The sequence below is a fragment of the Etheostoma spectabile genome, chromosome 18 (assembly GCF_008692095.1).
Source record: "Etheostoma spectabile isolate EspeVRDwgs_2016 chromosome 18, UIUC_Espe_1.0, whole genome shotgun sequence".
In the NCBI taxonomy this organism is placed as follows: Eukaryota; Metazoa; Chordata; class Actinopteri; order Perciformes; family Percidae; genus Etheostoma; species Etheostoma spectabile.
In genome coordinates, this window is record NC_045750.1 from 11,722,430 (window position 1) to 11,740,830 (window position 18,401).

The 18,401-nt window shown below is 40.1% G+C and overlaps 1 protein-coding gene across 1 annotated transcript in view; it reads left to right on the forward strand.

Annotated features, from left to right (window-relative positions):
* Positions 1-18,401, forward strand: part of usta (uronyl 2-sulfotransferase a) — a 54,159-nt gene that overhangs the window by 987 nt on the left and 34,771 nt on the right. The gene's annotated exons all lie outside the window — the stretch shown is intronic.

Consider the following 18,401-nt stretch of genomic DNA (forward strand, 5'->3'; position numbering starts at 1 on the left):
CATTCCCTTATGCACCATTTGAACATCAGTTCTGACTTGTCGGAGCGAGATTGGCATCTGTTATGGTAACAAGAACTCGGCAACAGTAAAGATTCATACTGTAGGCTATGTGTAGATGATGGCTGACATCTCTTCTTGGACAGCCGGCTGGTGCGCTCCAGCCACATCGCGCTTATTACGCACGACTGACACCGGTGGAACAAGCGCAATAGTGTACTAAAGAAAGCTGGAGTTTAGAAACAGCCAAGTGTGCCATGTCTTAGGCGTGTTGTTTCTCTAATTGATACAGTGAAAGACATGTGGAGTTTGTTCTAAGATAGAGGTTTTCAGATGGTTTCAATTTTAGAAAATATGCTTTGATGGTTTCTAAATTAGTTTTCCTTTAAATATGTCTTGACACTGCTGTTACTGTTATGCTGTACTGGGTGACAACTAGAAAAAAGTGGAGAAGACTACATCTGCGTGTCTGTCTTCAAGATGAGATATATCCAAAAGGAAGTTATTGCTTGTGTGTTTATATACTGGATACTCTAGTGACTTAAGATTATCTGATACTCTACACAGAGGTGATTTCTTATCAACATGTCTGTCACTCATCAACATGTCTGTCACTCCTACAACTCAGGCTACAGCTGGGAAGAATGTGTTTGGGCTGAAAGGAGGTTGGGTTCCTACCTATTTCTCACAGAGGGCTTGAGGCCTTTATGACGTGATAAACATCTGGAACAGAATGAGAGCCACTCACCACGTCGGCCACTAATCCCGTGGGTCAGATTGGTTTCCTGTAGACACACACACACGCTTGCAAACTGCAGCTGTCAAAAAATCATTTTTGATTGGTCTTGTGTTGCCAAACATAAACACAGACACTTTCTAGATGTATGTTTTTTGCAGACAGTTGAAAAGCTTGGAGAGCATTATACTTTCCTCTAAAATACAACTTGATTACCTGAGCAGCCTCTACATACATTACACACACTGAAGCATCATCACTCTGATAAAACTTGCAGCTTAAATGTGATTTAGAAATTGCAGCAGTTGATCCAAGTAAATATTTATTTTAGAGTAGTTGCACAATGCATGCACAGTCTGACAGCTGTCATATCTCTTATGCTGAAGCTTCAGGTGTCAGTTGAATCTCAAACACCTTATCACAGAGGATGAAGCAGATGTGCGTACTATTAGCACAGACACACACACACACAAGCACCTGCAAACAGACAGAGCCAACTATATTATTTGAACCGCCATAATTCACCAGCGTTCAAACGTTCTATTAGAAGATGAATGAGTGTCTGGGCCACCTGCATGATGTGATCTTTACTGCAGCTCTGCACAGAGAGCCTGAGGGCCTGAGCCTTGTCAAACACACTGACTTCTCTATACTCTATCGACCTCAGGAGGCAGGGTTTCTTATGTAACAGTTACACAAACGCACTGTAGCACCTCTGCTGGGGTTTGGATGAGTAATCTTCTCTGCTCATTATGATGCTGGAGCAAGACGTAAAAAACATTTTTCTAAAAACGTGAGAAGGGGAGGTGAGGGGAAAACGTTGATTGATAGGCTTCAGATGTGGTCTTGGGCGCTTAAAGGAGAGAATCAAGAAATGCAGTGCAGAATATTATGATTTGGTGGCAATATGGCCTTGTATAGAGGATAGTTTTTTTGGCAAAGAACCTAATGTTCCACAGTTTTTCTCTGTCACCCTCCTCCCTGTCAATTACAGACACACTTTCTCAGTCTACAATCTACTTTTTCTGTCTTGGTGTCATAGATCGATAAGTGGAACAGCTTGCCAGGTGAGGCAGGAACTGAAGGCAAACTCCAACAAACTGTGTGGGGGAAACTCCTTACCCCACCACCTGGAATGAATGAGAAAATAAAGAGAATATTCAGCATTAATAATCCTCCAATGTATGTATACTGTATGCATGTGATGGGCAGGCTAGCAGCCTCTTATAAACATCCAGTGATTAGCTGATTTATTGAGCTTAAGCTGACTTGTGTTATGCTTTTGGCTGCACTGTGCCAAGGTGAGGAATCCTAGTGGGGTAAGTGAATGTAGAAAGTGTGTGTGTATGGGAAAGAGAGTAGTAGATTGATTTAGTACAAGTGTGTGTGGGTTTCTCTCAGTCAGACACACTTTAGAGGGAACAGACCCTGTTTTGTTTGGGCCAGCGGTGAGGTTGGTGTTTGAGGTTGTCACTCAACATAGAGCTGCAGAAACTAAAACGTGCAGATCTTTAGACATAGGTCAACAGCCTGACATGGACTCGCGCTCACACTTTCTTAATCTCTCTCTCTCACTCACTCACTCACTCACTCACTCACTCACACACAGACACAGATATTACCTCAACCAATCCAGCTACTTAAAAAAAATGCCTGGTGGGTCTGTCTCGCAAAGGTGTGCGCGCGTGTGTCTTCATGTGTGAGTGCACAATCACACCTGACTGTGTAGCAGTGATTCCCCTAGACATTTGACTTGGCTGTAAGCTCTCTGACTGAAACATGATTAAATTATTGTGTTAAATATGAGCTTGTTTCACTGCTGTAGGCCAGCCTGGCTGTTCACAGGTCAAGGAAACACCCCTGTGGAACTAAATGTCACTAACACTGTATTAAGTGATTAGCGGTCCGCTTTGGAAGTTTTTTTATAGAAGCATCTGTCTCCATTTCTGGTTAAAACAGACATATAAGAGACAATATGACAGGATTTAGCCGAGACTGGACCCTGCCAGAATTTGAAGGCTGCTGGCTCTCTCTCACACACAATTTACAGTATATCTCTGCAGTGGCATTTCAAATTCTAGTTGATTCTCAGTATTGTCAGGGAATGTGAACGTGCTGATAGAAAAATAACTTTTGCTGTTTTTTGATATTGCACACCATCCTTTTGTAGCTCCTGGAGCCAAGAGAGCAAAACAGAGAGAAGGATCTTTCTCTGTTCTCTCAAATCTTCCACTTATTGAGATGGCTCTTTTAGGATTAGCCAGCTCTGAATCCTTTCAGGGGAACAAGTGTAAAGTAGTTTCAGGACTCTTAAGAACACAGGTCTTCCTATGTGTTTGTGTGTTCTCTATCCCCCCCTACCATAAATCATAAATGCTGAACAAACTTGGTGCGTCTCTCACTAAAAATCGCTCTGCTTCTTAAAAGAACCCTGTAACCAAATAACACTCACACACATTAATTGAACTTGCCAGCAATGTGGTAGAGTTGTAGACTGCAGGGCGTTGTTAGGGATTAGACAGGTATGTGTGGACACAGAAGAAGCTTCAGGAAATCTCTCCTCCCTCCAGTTTCTGTCTAATTAACAGCAATGCTGGCCAGGAAGTGGGTGAAAGCAAACTGTTTAAGTGAATTCAAGGAAAGTTTGGTTTGGCTGGTGACCACATGGTAGAAGTAGCGGTAGTTAATAAACTTTACATGTATATAAAGAGTAAGAGAGAAAAGATGGAGAGGGAAACTGAAAGGTTGTTTGCTGTAAGAAAGATGAGAAACCTTCAGCTCAATGTGGACAATACAGACCCAGCACGCCTAACCCATGCTGTACCTGACTTCTGACGTACAGACTCAAACACTGATACTTTGCTAATTGCATGTGCTGATTGGCTAAAGATACCACTAGACCTGCTTGTTGGACAATTAATATCATTAATACAAATGTGCATGTTGTGCAGATGAGCTTGTTTAATACACACACCTTTCTTTTAAAAATCACATCAAAATCTTATAGTTCTGAAATATGTCACGTTGAATGTGTAAAATAATCATATTTTTAGTGGTGATGCAGTCATAAAATCCACACGATGTGGAGTTTATTCAGTGTAACCATGCATCATTATCTGTAATGAAACATATTTAATATTGTCAATTGTGGAAAAACTGTATAGCAAGTTGTGTGCAGGAAATGTAAACGTAAAATCATCTGTCATCAAATTAATAGTATAATAAACAATTATTTAAATTTAAAATATTAAGGCAGGCGTTGTCTATCATCCTTTAGGTCAAGATCACAATCACAAAGAGAGAATGGTACATGGTACTTTTACATTTAAAGACCTTTAAATTCAAAAACCTGTTCCACTAACTTCAAGTTCGACCAGCTGTTCATCTTTTCCTAAATCTTATCAAAACACAATTACACACACATTTTAGTTATATGCATGCATATGTGCAAACTGAAGTGAGGAAACTGACACACAATCTATACGGATGCAAAAGATCTTTATTAATCCAGCCATGTAAGTGTGATTTTTGGAGCAAACTTACCACTCCATTCACACCGGGACGCCCGCTTCCTGTTAGAGGATATTAAAAATTAGGTCTTTATTTCGTCTAGTCATATTTTGTTCTTCAAACTGACAAATGTAGTGTGCAGACTTTTGGACCAAAGTGACAGAATCCATGCTTTAAGGCAATACACCAAAGTGTCAAATAAAATGTAAACCAGGCCAGTCTCGGTCAAGCTGTCACTCATTTTAGAATGACTTACAGGGTTGCCAGGTGTGTACCAGTCACATTGTGTGGTGAAGTTGGTCATGTGGAAAAATACTTCAGCTGCTCATATATTTCCTCACTCCTTTCTGTTTTTGTTGTTTACATGTGCAATGTTTGAGCAGAGGTGGCAAACCAAAGCACAAACATAAATGTATATTTAATACAAAAGGCTGTTTCTCCAAGTTAATCTCACATAAATTAGGAGGTGAAGATAGAATAATATTTTTAATCCGTCTAACACCTCCAGTTTACAAGGCTCATACAGAAGGAGAAGGCATGACTTGGGCTACTTCCTCTATATTCCCTCCTCCTACAGTATTTTAGTTCTCATGGAAGTGTTGAGAAAAACTAAGCATTGCCTCTGAAAGACCCCAAAACAACTAACTGGCGTTGCATCCAGCCCAAATGCCAAAACAATCATGCGTCTTGTAATTCCCTCTGGGTTGGTAAAACAAGCATTCCTCCCTGCTGAGCAGAGGCTAGCCACGCTCTGTTTATTTATCTGCTTTCTAACGTGCATGCCAGCTTGTTAATTGGCTTTAGGGGTCAATAAAGGGATAGTTTTCACTTCAATGGAAACCAAAGAAAGAACGACTGAGATTTTAATAAGATTTAAAACAAAAACAAAAGGTAATGGGTTTTTGTGATCCTTTTTTTTTATATTCAGAAAAAATAACAATGTAAACACAATATTCACAAACAATTACAAACAACACGCTGGGACATAGGAATGCGTCCCAGGGCCACAAAAACACAGAGAGGAAAAACAGGAGGGAGACAAAATAACACGTGCAGAAACAGACAGACACAAACACACACACAGACAGACGCAAGACAAGGGACCAATCACACACGCAAACAAAAGAAAAGGCTACAGCAATGACCTTAAGGACTCAGCAATGCTGTGCCAAGTCTACAAAGTCTTCCCCCGAGGCTCCACCCACACGAGCCGTAGAGAGTTCCATGTGCGTGACATCCAAAAACGAAAGGATCCATGAACGAGCAGGTAAGTCATGAGGTGGCTTCCAACGGGTTGCAATCATCCTCTTAGCAGCTGTAAGTCCAGCAAACACAGCACATTTTTGAGCTTTAGAATGCTGGAAGGCTGACAGGTCATTCATAATCAAAACATTGACAGTAACAGGCACAGTAACATTAATCAAGGTGGAAATTTTGGATGCAATATTGTTCCAGAACTTAGAAAATGATATTAATACTGTATGGTTGTTATAAGCACTTGGTTCTGCATGTTTCGGATTAGCGTATTTTCTCTTTATTAGTTGTAATAAATTATGATCCTTTGCACTCCTTATTTTCTGGGTTTTACAATATGAAATAATTTGGAAAAATAACTTCATGTTGACCTCGTGATTACATAAGACAAGCAATTAGCATTACCAATTAGCATCTCCATGCCTGAGAGGCTGCTATTGCCCTCTCCAGAGAGACTGGCAAACACTAAAACAGCACAGGGTAATTATCCTCCATTAGTGCATTTGTTTTCACCACACGAAAAGAGAGCAGTTGGGAAAACAATTATCAATGTGCCAAGGCTGTTCAACTGCAACTGTTGCTCCAGGCTTGCTGAGAAATGATGGTTATAACCCAAGAGAAATATTTGATACGTTTGTGGCCAATGGTTTGTGACTTACGTGCTGTGCCACAGAGATGTTTAATGCAAAGATGTGAGTATGGTAACAATCTTCTCAACGTTTGCCAAGAAAGCGAGGACGTGTATTCCCAAAATGACAAACTATTTCTTTTAAAACCTTTTATAACCCAACTTTAGAATGTAAACGTGAGGTATGATGTTCCACACAGCTCAAAGGTTTAGTCTCTTAATGTCAGCCTTTTGTACGCCATATAGCAACACATGATACATCCGCTCAGAAGGGGGTTTCTTTTAGGAACTTTTTGCTGTTTTTAAGGGGTTGCCAAGACACTGATGATGACTGGTTGTGGTGACTTTTATGTTTGCTCCTGTGGTGGTGCATGGACGGCTGTGTGGCTCGAGGGCCCACAGCCACTGGGTGGTACCCTGGCTGATGCTTGTAAGAAGGCAGCTACGTATATATCCCATAATTTAAAAGATCAGTGCCAGGATAAATAGAGGTCCTACAAGAAAATTAGGTGTCCGCTTACAACATTTAAATGTAATGCCCCAGCTTTAATCAGTTTGTCTAGAAGGAACCAGACCTCTAATCTGAATCCAGGTCATTTCATGACAGAATTAGAAACAGAATAATAGAAGTCTTCTTTGTGAGCGCTGTTGATTTTTGGTTCATTTTTGGCCTTCCTCATATGTCTGTGCCGTGGTGTTGTTTGCCTATTTAGGAAGTTTACTTAGGCAAAGCAATCTGCATTCCTGTGTTTATTGCCACAGAGCACCTAACATGCTGAGCTCTTGTTTCTGTTGCATTGGCCACATATACACTTGTCATCAAACAGCACGTCTGTGTGGTCACTGAAGTCCAGCAATTATTTTCCAATTTGATTCAACAACTGTAGTCTGACTTTTTCATCAGAGTCCAGGGTGGCAAACCCACAGCCTAAAGCAAAGTAATTGGACGTTGTGGGACTTGTTAAAAGGAAACATGCTCCCCAGTGGTCAGTGACATACCTTGTTCAAGGAACTCTGCCTATCTTTATTCTGAGTGAGTTTACCACATCTCTGTCTGCTAGCCTCATTTCATGGCAATGAAAAAAATATATAGTGGTTTAAAATAGCAGCTTTAAATATACAGCAGGGCAGATAGAGTGGCAATGCCCAACCCATGTTGTTAAAACCACTATGTGCTGGTTTGGGGAAATGTATTGCCTTGCACTTTAAAGTTTTATATAACCCATTCTTTGTTGGGTTCCGCTGGGTAGAATGAGAAAGCCAGTTTTTTTAAACTAAGGCTATTTCCAAAAAACATATAATGAATATTTTTATGTGAAAGGGTCACTTGTAGTGATGAACCCAGAGACAATTACTGTATCATCTGATTGTGCGGTTTAACTCAGTTCTAGCTGAGCCTTTACTTCTTTGTAACTTACAGTTTTCTGGCTCGCAATTTTACTGTTTTGGTTCACTCTCACCACTCTCATAACAGCCCTGTCTTCTAAAAATTATGTAGGTTTCGAGGGAAACGTATTTTGTCCTTGGTTACGTTTGTCTTTGACATACAACAAATTTCTAATCTAAGTCTGCAAAGGAAGGGGGTCAGGGTGGATAGATGGGTCAAACAAACAGGACACCCAGGAGACCTCTGTTTGTGTCCTGTCTGAAACCAAATATCAACTTTGATTTGTTTACATGACATGCTTGACTTACGTTAGTAACCTAAATTAGGTAACAAACCATCATCCTTTTTAAAACCTAACATATACAAATACATTTCCCCCGAAACGTAATTGAGAATGCAGTTTTTGTTGTAGGGGAATGTCATTTTCAGGAGACTTTGTTGAGAGGTTGTTACATCCAGATGCAGTAGACAGCTGTTTTCAACAAAAAGTTCTGATAAACCCACTGTACGCTACCTACTGCATCAAATGCTACTGTAAATGCTCCTTCTAACCATGGTGACTTTTAATTTACTCTGCTGTCTTTATTCATTAAATACTATCTTTTGTTTTTGATTGTAGAAGTCAACAGCTTGCAAGGTTTTTTCATGTTATTTTGTCAGACACCAGGACTGAGGCCCAAGGGCAATGTCAAGTGTGGGGTTGTCAAGGACATCAGAAGTTGCCTTTTTGTAAAACAATACCCAAACACAGATTATCATTTTCTACAGCTTTTAACCTTTATGATTATGTAGGTCTTTCATCTGCTTTTCACAGACCTGTTTGCTCAAAAAACCCTGAACATAAAATTTGAAAGACTACTTAATCGTGTGTGATTTTGCGTACACTTATTGATGTGCGAGTATGTACTGTACATGCATATAAACAATTAGATGTGTTATCCTATTTGGTCTCAGATTAAGTAAAGACCATTAGACTCAAAGACTCACATTCATGCTTTTTCAGCTCACATAAAAGCGGAGATAGTTTCATTCATAATGCTGCAAGAAATTACTTTTTTACATTCCATTTTTATTTCATTGCGCTGCAACATTTTCCTTTGTTTAGTTTCAGAGCTGGTCTATGTTTTACACTTTAGTTGTTTTAGAAGAAACACTCTCTTCACAATGCATTTATTTTTGTTTGGAGAGAGATAGTTTTTACAGAGCCACTTCAAATTTCTAAAGGCCAAGCTAAATAAAGAGGAAAGCTAGAAATATGTCTTCCATCCCCTCCCACCCTTCCTGTACAAACAAAGCCTTAGGCAACAGGTCTTTATTTCTCCTTGTCACTTAAATTGTCAGTAGTACCTGTCTACGTCAAGCTTCTGTGTCAGTTACTTTAAAATGACAGCCTTTAGGGGGATACAGCGGGCTTCGTTATTATCATTTTGCTACTCGCAGACACCAGAGATAATGGAGCAATATGTTAAAGAGCCCATATTATAAAAAAAAACACTTTTTCTGGGATTTGGGTTTCTGGTTATTTTGTCTCTGGTGCTTCCACATGCATACAAACTTGAAAAAAACTATCCATGCTGTTTTGAGTGAAATACAGGTTTCTGAATGTGTCCTTCCTTCAGTCTCTTGGTGAGCTGGTCAAAATCTGCACGGCTTTCTACGTCACTAGCCGAGACGCTGTAGCTAACCCTAGCACATGCTAGCGCTAGCATGCTAGGTTGTTCTCAATGGAAAACACTGCTACAACACACACTAGTTTACCATAATCTTCCTTGTCCCTGTTCTGCAGGTATTCCACAAGTGCCCCTCCTTTAGAAGAAGTCTCCCAGCTAATCCTGCCTTGGACTGACCAAAGTTGGAGAAAGAATTATCTAGCTGATGTGATCTTACCTAGCTATTGAGCATGTGCGTTTCCCAACAAAGATAGTATAGAAGTGAGATGTCTCACTCTCTAGCTAAAACAAGTGAGATGCCTCACCCTGTAGCTAAAACAGAAACTCAAACACACAGGGAGAAAAGAGGATCTGCAGCAATGTGTACTACAAAAAAAATAGTTTTTTTGAAAATGAAACCATCTAAACCTATTCTGGTAAAATCTCAAAACACAATTATGTACCTGAAAATGAGCATAATACAGGCGCTTTAACACTGACAGGGTTTGTATGAGAATCTGCAAAAAGTGTGTACACTATTGCAAACATTCCATAATGTGATCCATAGTCTCAATTTTAAAGAGCCTTTATAGTCAAATGTGATATAGATGAATGCACATTTTCTTACGTTTTCCTTCTCTTTTACAAACTTTAGGACTAAATAATGAGATATTTCATTCATTTCAGGGCTGAGATAGATTAATGTAATGATGGCAAAAGGAGTGGGTGGACGCTCTTCAGGACAGCCTGAAAAGCATTTTTGAAATGTTCAGATGGAATGTGGTCGTCCCTCGTGGAAAGCAAACCTTCCTTCAGCCAAATCTCACACCTTTGTATCAAAATGTGCTCTCCTCCTCTGAAACCCACCTTTGTCTCCATTTGTACCATTTCTCTGTCTTTTTTAGCGTTTCTTTATTTTTTTTTAACGCTTACACATTTTTTCCTTAACACCTGTCTCTCATGTGTAGACAGCAATGCAACATGTGACTGACCGCACATCATAAAAACCCTAAAATAAAAATGAGGGTTAGTGCTAAAATCCACATCCTTCCATCCTCTGTCGCACTTTTGAACTCTTCAATATCCGGTTTTGTTTCTTTGTATTTACCCTCCAAACAACAGATCTTTCGACTGCTAAAGCCGCAACCGAGACACGCTGTGGTGCTGCACTTCTAAGCGGCAACCCTGTACAAATGGTCTGGTCTGTTGGCGAAATCACATTTTCCAGATTTTTTTGAAGAGACATCTTGAGTAAAAGCAAGTTTGGACACAGTCCAAAGTTTACAAAGACTTTATCCAAAGACACACAAACACCCAGCTTCCAAGAAGTTGTTCTTTTCCCCGTCCAGTTTAAGATGGGAAAGATTCTCGGCAGGGGGATTGGTTCAGCAAAAGAGTCAGCGGGTGTGGTCAGTGGTGTTAATTACAGGGTTGGAGAGTGATGGGTTGCATTTTACTAGTGTGTGTGTGTGTGTTGAAAGAGAATGTGATGGACTGAAATTTAAACGTTTCACTTAAGTTACTTTTGGAGCAGCCAGAGAGGTTCAGGAATGTAACAATAATCTAGTATCTCCTCAGACTTTAACAAGAGGTCAAAGGTCATGTTAGGTCCTCAGATAAACCCAACTTAACTCTATAGTTTGTGTCTGACTCTAAAAAACACAGTGTTTCTACGCCCCTTGAAAAGCCATCCGCTGTTTGGCCTGGTCCACTGGCCCAGATCCTGGTTGTGTAGTGTTTCCACTGGCCTGGCCCGGAGCAACTTGCCTGTCTCTTGGCCTACTGGCACCTTCCTGCTGCACCAGTACAGCTGGGACCGGGCTGAATTTGTGCCAGTTGGACCTACCTGTCCTGTAAATCCATCCATCACTGCTGAAAACTGTTCTAATTCTTTACCACAAATTCTCACCCTAAGAGTTGCCACGCTCTCTTCCAATATTTACCCAGTCTCCCTTTTCTTTCTCACCATCTCCCTTCCTCTTTTTCTATTCACATCTGTTCCTTTGCCACTTTCTCCCTCTACATCTTCCTGCGTTATATCTCTCCTCCCCTTGTTTCCTCTTCTGGAAGTCTGCAAAAAAACATCCAAATAACATTCTTTCCTGGAGAGCAAACTGAGTGAATATATGCAGCCTTCATGTGGTCCTACACACTACACTGGATGTGTATGATACACACACACACACACACACACACACACACACACACACACACACACACAGAGCCATGCCACTGGGTGCATTGGCTGTGTAGTATGCCAGCTGGAACGTGTGCGTCTCTAATCACTACATGCAGTTCCATTACACACTCAACCGCAGGATCTCAAAACCACTGTCTCTCTAAGCTCCCCTGTATCTTCCTCCACCCATTAGCTTGCCCATTTATGTGTATGTGTTTATCGTTTACGCGTTTTATCTGTGAGAGGGAGTTTGCCGCCCGATTCATAAACAAGCATCACCACGTCAGTGATTCCAAGTATGCACATCATGTGTGCTGATTGCAGTCCATTAAAACTTGCTGTAAATGATGATGCCAAGACTTGAAAAAAAAAAAAAAAAATCTTGAAAGATTTACACAATCTGTCCGTGTAAATTGCTGCTCTTTCTCTGTCTGAGGGGAAAAAATTAACTTTAGTTTATGTCTGTTTGGGATTTTTTGCTTTAGGGAACACAGCTGAGAGCAATCTCAAAATACAGTAAAAGAAGACATACAAGATCACAGCCTTTGAGGATGAATAGCTAACATTAGTTTCCATTTCAATCAGCCAGTTGAAGAATTTGTATTTATCCTTTTTGACTGTCTCTGCTCTTCACAGTCGCTCCAAAAAACAAAAAATGTCTGTTAAAGACAGTTTACCACAAAATTGGAAACCATCATTATCTATCTTCCTTATGCCTCTGCCCATGACTCTAAAACTCAAACAGCTATGTTGTTGTTGTTATGTTTCATAACACGTTGTTGTGCTCGTCTTGGCTCTAGCATGTAGCTAAGTGTCGTCTTGTCTATAATTAGCTGCTCGGTTGTAATGAGGTGTTTCTGAAGAGCTAAAGGGAACCGCTGACCGCCAGCTAGCATAGCGTAGCCCACATTGCTAAATTAAAGAGAGCCTAAATCTTCAAGGCCACGCTCAGCTGGAGCCCACACTCACAGACGGCAGCCAAGTGCGCTTTAGTGAGTAGTAAACATACAAAACATTCAGAAAGAAATCCGTACATTCTGTTTATTTCGGGCGTTATAATGCACCATGTTGGATTTATATGCCTAGTGTTTCCTTTGTTGTAGTTAAACAAAAGAAACCCAGTGCTAAAATCCAGCTACAATGAACTACAATGACCACAGTTCATTGCCCGTATATAGCAGCATGTGGACATGATAATTTGAAAGCGAGCCATTGTTAATTTAAAATAAATTATATTTGCTTCACAAAACAAAATTTAGCCCAGTTACCCAATGGTAAAAGAAGTATTCAGATCCTTTACAGTACTTGGATGAGAGCAGCAATAAGACAATCCAAAAATACTTTTTGTACGTAAATGTCCTGAAAAGTAGAACATAAGTAGGATCTGCAAAATGTACTTGATTATCAAAAATAAATCTACTCATCATGGGGCATGGTTTCTTTAAGAGTGATATCATTATATAAGCTGGATTTTATTGCTGTAGGTTAGGTTGGAGCTGCTTTATACACTATTCTGTTTTTTAATCTACTTGATAACAGTGTATCATAATTTATAATATGATTACATGTGTTGTTGGGTAAAATATTCATCTGCAAAGATAAATTTAGTAGAGTAAAAATTACAACATTGCCCTGTAAATGGTAGCAGAGTATTCGTATGCAACTTAAAATAGAAATACTGTACCCAAGTACAGTACGAGTATCTTAAAATGATATTTAAGTAAAATGAATATATGTGCTCATAGTACAGTAGATGTAAACCGCCGACCTGTGCCAAGTATCCATACCCTTATTCATCAATGCAAGAAGCATACATCGCTCAGTCACATATGTTAATATAGACTGTGGTGTAGCAGCTGCTGCCTGTCTATTTATAAGAGTAAAGGATCCCAGTGGTCGAAATAAAGGGATAGAAGGCTCAGGATTGTGTTTTGTGTTCTGGTTGACGCCTGTGCTTTGAATATAAATACATGCTTTTAAGGGAAACAGGTAAAAGAGTAGACTGTCCTCCTCCTGCATTGTTTTCCTCAATATCCATATGTCCTTTACTTTTTGGCTCCCTTTATATCTTCTCCTTCTTTATCTTTATCTCTTCCTTTTCTTTAATCCCTATGACATTATCATCTCCCAGACTAGAGTCTCAATGAGTGGGACAGATCCCTGCTTGTTTATTTAAAGGCAGAGCTAAAAGCAACATGACACATTGATTACAGGCCAGTGCAGACTGTCTGAGTTTGTGAACTGTGACAGGCAGCATGTGGACCAAAATTATCATGAGGGACCATAAATACCGTTGGACAAATGTCTCGAGCAGTGATGCTGTGTGGTTTGGTGCTGACGAATCTTGAATGTCAGTGACATGTTGAGGTTTCAAATGTAACTTGGATCCAGCTCTTATTAAACCAAACCACTTAAAATCGGGTGTGGATGCAGTATAGTTTTATTCTTGACATTCTGCTCCCATACTATGTTAATATTTAGCACAAGGTGGATTTTTCACACCTCCTTTTTATAAAAAAGATACAAAAACTAGAATTATGGATGCCAGTCACAGATGGATAAATGAATAAATACCATTAGAAAGGAGACTGCCCAACTGCGATTGAGAGTTAATCATCTTAGCTGCCCTCAAATGACAATGAGCTGACCGTCAGACGGTGTTTATGAATCAAAGCCGGTTATTTATATAGTTATTATTCTCTCTGTGAGCTAGTGTTTCGTCTGAATTTGAAGCCATACCCATGTTTCCAAGAGGCCAGTCAAGGGTGAGAGAGTTTCCCTCACCTTAACACCGTGGAGCTCTACCAGACCCGTATTAGCATGAATCAACAGCGTTGGCGTGTGGATGCTGTTTGTTTACCTCTGCCTTGCGTTGCATGCATACAGTAGCTATATGTGTGTGAGAGAGTGTGGCTCTGCAGGGTACCTGTTGGGAGAGTACAGTGCAGGGTTTCAGTGTGCCGCCTCTAACCAAGATGTGATATACTATGTATCCCTGCCTTAACACAGCCGAGGGAGATTTACCACCTTCAACCGTCCTTCTGCCCCTAATAACAGAAACAGAGAAGGAATACACTTAGTCTCTGCTGCCACTGAAAGGAAACACATTTTATGAAGAAAACTGGGTTCCTTTTAACCAATAATAGTTGTATATTTCTACACAGCTTCTCCTTTAGAGCTTGTGGTTTAGGTTTTGGGTGCCAGACAAGTGCCAAAATAGCACATGAATTGGCAAAGAAAGAATGACCAAAATGTAGTCCTGCTCAGAAGCTCACTGCGCATTTGTTGTGTTAAAACAAACATGTCAACAAAAAGGTATTTGCTCATTAGTGCCATTGTTAGCTTAATGAATTTCTCTTTATCATAATCAGGTAGATTTCTTATGTCATGGCAGCTAAAGGACCTATTGTTTCAATAAGCAGTATTCATAAAAGCAATATTTATTTTTCTACACTAATTATAAAGTGGTAATGAAAGAGGCAACATGGTCCAACCAGCTGTCTCCTGGCAGCTGGTTGTGTGGCAGCACCTGTGTGGAAAGGAGAAATGATTGAAAATTAGATGATTACGTCGCATTATAGATCATGTTGAAGTGCATTAGAACGGGTTGCAGCATTGTTTGTTGACTTACCTTGACTCAAAGAGACTCAGAGTGCCAGGAAAAGATTTTTTTTTTTTTGACAAAACAATCTGTATGCTATGCAATTACATCAGGCTCTATCCAGGGCTCTGTTTTAACCTTTATTTCTATTTTCATCAGCAATTGGGAAAAGGTTTCTTGTTCATCTGTACATTGCCAGTAGTGAGCTCCAGACAAGGGGAGCCTCATCTAAGTCTTTAAAATGCTCACAAATTCCTGCCACTTACTTTTGTCACCAAAAAACTGCACATCATACAGTCAGTATGAATCACTTTACTAAATTTCTGTTAATAGGAAGCCTAAAATTATGTTTATGCTTACTATATACTTTTGTGTCCAACACCTACATAACTTGCTCCAGCAGGTGGCTGCTTTCATCTGTCCAGTTGTGTCCAGATCTAACTGCCTCTAAATGTTATGCACCATGGGCATGAATCAGCTAGACATGCTACTATTACTTCCTCAATTTAATCACTTCAAATCTTTCGTTACATCTGGTTCTAAAATCAAAGCTTTCCCATTGTCTCTTGCTGTATATTGTAGCTGTTTCATGTATTTGAATGTGACTCTTATTGTTGCCACGGTCAACAGTGCAGACTATAGCTTTCAGATTGTGCTGTAAAATGTGATTCATTATGGTGTTGGATTGATTTTAAAATGTCCTGATTGTTACTGCAGTTTCAAAGGCTTCATCTATAAATACTTTGCTGTTCTTGGAAGTGGGAGCTGCCATCTGTTGTTTATTGCTGGGTTGTTGCTCTTTGCTCTCTTTCTGGCCACTGTGGTCCACTGAAGTGCCAAACGCCTGTCACTGCATTATCACCAGACTGTTCAAACATTGCCACTCCGTTTAGATTGTTCACTTCAGTTGTATAAAACGCTTTTATTTTCCTATTAAAAAGGAATCTGTTCAGTTAGGATGCTTTGTAGTGTGTAGACAGTAAACATGTTTTTCATTATGCAAGCATGATATGTGATACCTCAACTGTTATTCAAAACATTAGTTAAAGTTCTCTTCTTCTCCACTGGTGCAGATCACCATCAACAACATGTGCTCGACACATGGCAAATGCACTTTATTTGGCACCTGATGAGGGTAGGGAAAAAATAACGTATTAGGAAGTGTGCATGCGTGCGTGCATGCGTGCATGTGTGTGTCCGTGCACATGTGTGTGGAGTTTCAGGAGGCATTACGATGATGTCATGGGGAACAAGGTGTTCTGCTGCAGACGCACATCCTGTGACTTCTGGTAACAGGCACTGTTAAATGTCCCTGCACACATTACACACTCACACACATACAGTACATACACACTCACATGCATGCACATATGCACCTTTTTTCTCTCTGCCGTTAATGTCCTTGTTTTTTACCCTCACACACACGGATACAAACTGTACGTGCAATCAAATGTTCAAACAACACATACATACACACACTTTACTTTTGCATTCATGTTTTTTACACTGTCTTATACATATCACACACATTTACATACATATTCTGAACAACTGATCACAAAACAAGGGAGTGGCAGCGGCCCGGTCCAGCAGCGGTTTAACCTGGCACTGACCAGCGCTGCAGACCAAGATGGAGCCCGACAGCAGTTTCCGTCAAATTAGTATTTATGTAACAGATGATGCAGGCACGAAGGCCAGGCTTCTGCCACCATCAAGTGTATAATTAGTGAGAGGTTTGGGGTTTCACAGACTCTGGTTATACATGTAAAAGCACACACATCACATACATGCAAAGTACCGAGTATGCATGCACAGACAGATATTTTAAATACTTAAAATACGACTGTGCATTTTAAATGATTGCAGAAACACACAAACAAAGCCTGAGCATACTGGCAACTAGACTGCATCTGCACAGCACTGCTGTGTATGGAAAAGAGTCGAAAACAGGTGGAGAAGGAAAATCATGGTCTGGAAGAGTTTAATTCTTCCAAAGTGGTAATTAGGTACGAAAAATATTACCCATATATGATTATAATGATGATGTATTAGGGGGATTGAAGTACAGCAATTACCTCATTTAAATAAATCAGCTATTGGCAATTTGTGGAAAACCTCCTGGCATTTGGGCACGATGTAGCTTTGATTAGTGTTGGCCTTGCTCCTGGTCTGATTTTCTGTCAGCAGTGAGTAGAAACATTTCTGACTCTGGCACCTGATTGCACTGACAGTTTATGGCAAATGTGTCTTTTTGTGAAACTTCCATTGCTACGGTTGTGTTTGGGGTTTATTGTGCAGTCACTTTTCCTACTTTGTTCATGCACTGTTGCACATCTATTTTTGCTGCCATAGAGGTTATATATTGTCATAGAGTTATACTTTATTTGACCGACTAGTATTTACTATTTCCACAGTGAATAAATAGGACTTTGATGATGATGATGGTTTTGTTATATAGGCTGTGGCTTTCAGATTTTTTGTTTTTTTATGCCCCAGCACATCACTGTATGTCTTCTTTTCTTATCTAGTGGTGTTAAAGAGGTAACTGTAACCTTTGCGTAGGAACATATTGCAGCATTGTTTCATTGGATAAAAGATGAGTAATACATTTTACAAATTCATTTTTGGAACTTACTGGGGGATTTTAACATTTTGAATCATTTTGGTATGTGTCTTGTTATTTGACAGCAGGTGATAGTTCCTGACCTTTATGTGTCGCGTTAATGTACCATATGTCTGGAATGGATCATCTGTGTGCTGAAATCACACCACTCTGTGTCAAACTGAACAGTCCTATAAAGGTCTATTGTGGGGGCCCATGAGAAAAGTAGCACACTTCATTGGACTACAGTCACAGATTGTGTGGAGCACTCCCTTTTTCCCCCCCTGTGGAAAGATTTTATGACTTGGTCTCAGTTTTGACAAGGCTATCCAGAAGGCTTCCTCCTTCCATTCCCTCATTTCTTCTGTCTACCACCGTCCTTTACAGTATCTCTCAGAAATCTTTTTCCTTCTCTTTAAGTGCCTCTCTTCTGTCCCTCACTCCTGTGTGAGACTTAGCACCACACAGGCTCTCTTTTTGCAGTGTGTTTGTTCTGCAGGACCAAGCTGCTGCACTGTCTTTGTCCATCTGATAATAACTGCTGTTGCCGCCGCAGAGAGATCAGATCAGATCTTAGACTTCAGACTAAAGGCATCAAAATAAATTTCAATTCGATATGTAACTCACACATGGTTGACACGTACACGCATGGACACGCACATTGCTATGATTAAAGTTCTGTCATAGCTTATAACTATATACAGAGGAATGCATGCATCTCCTGTCATCGTCCATAAGACAAGGGTCCTTCTAACAGCTGGTTGAGCCCCTGGGCCAGCACTTCCTGTCAGGAAGCAATAAAATCCCATTACACTCAATAGGCAGTATACTGCTTGAACATTACAGCCAATACTCATC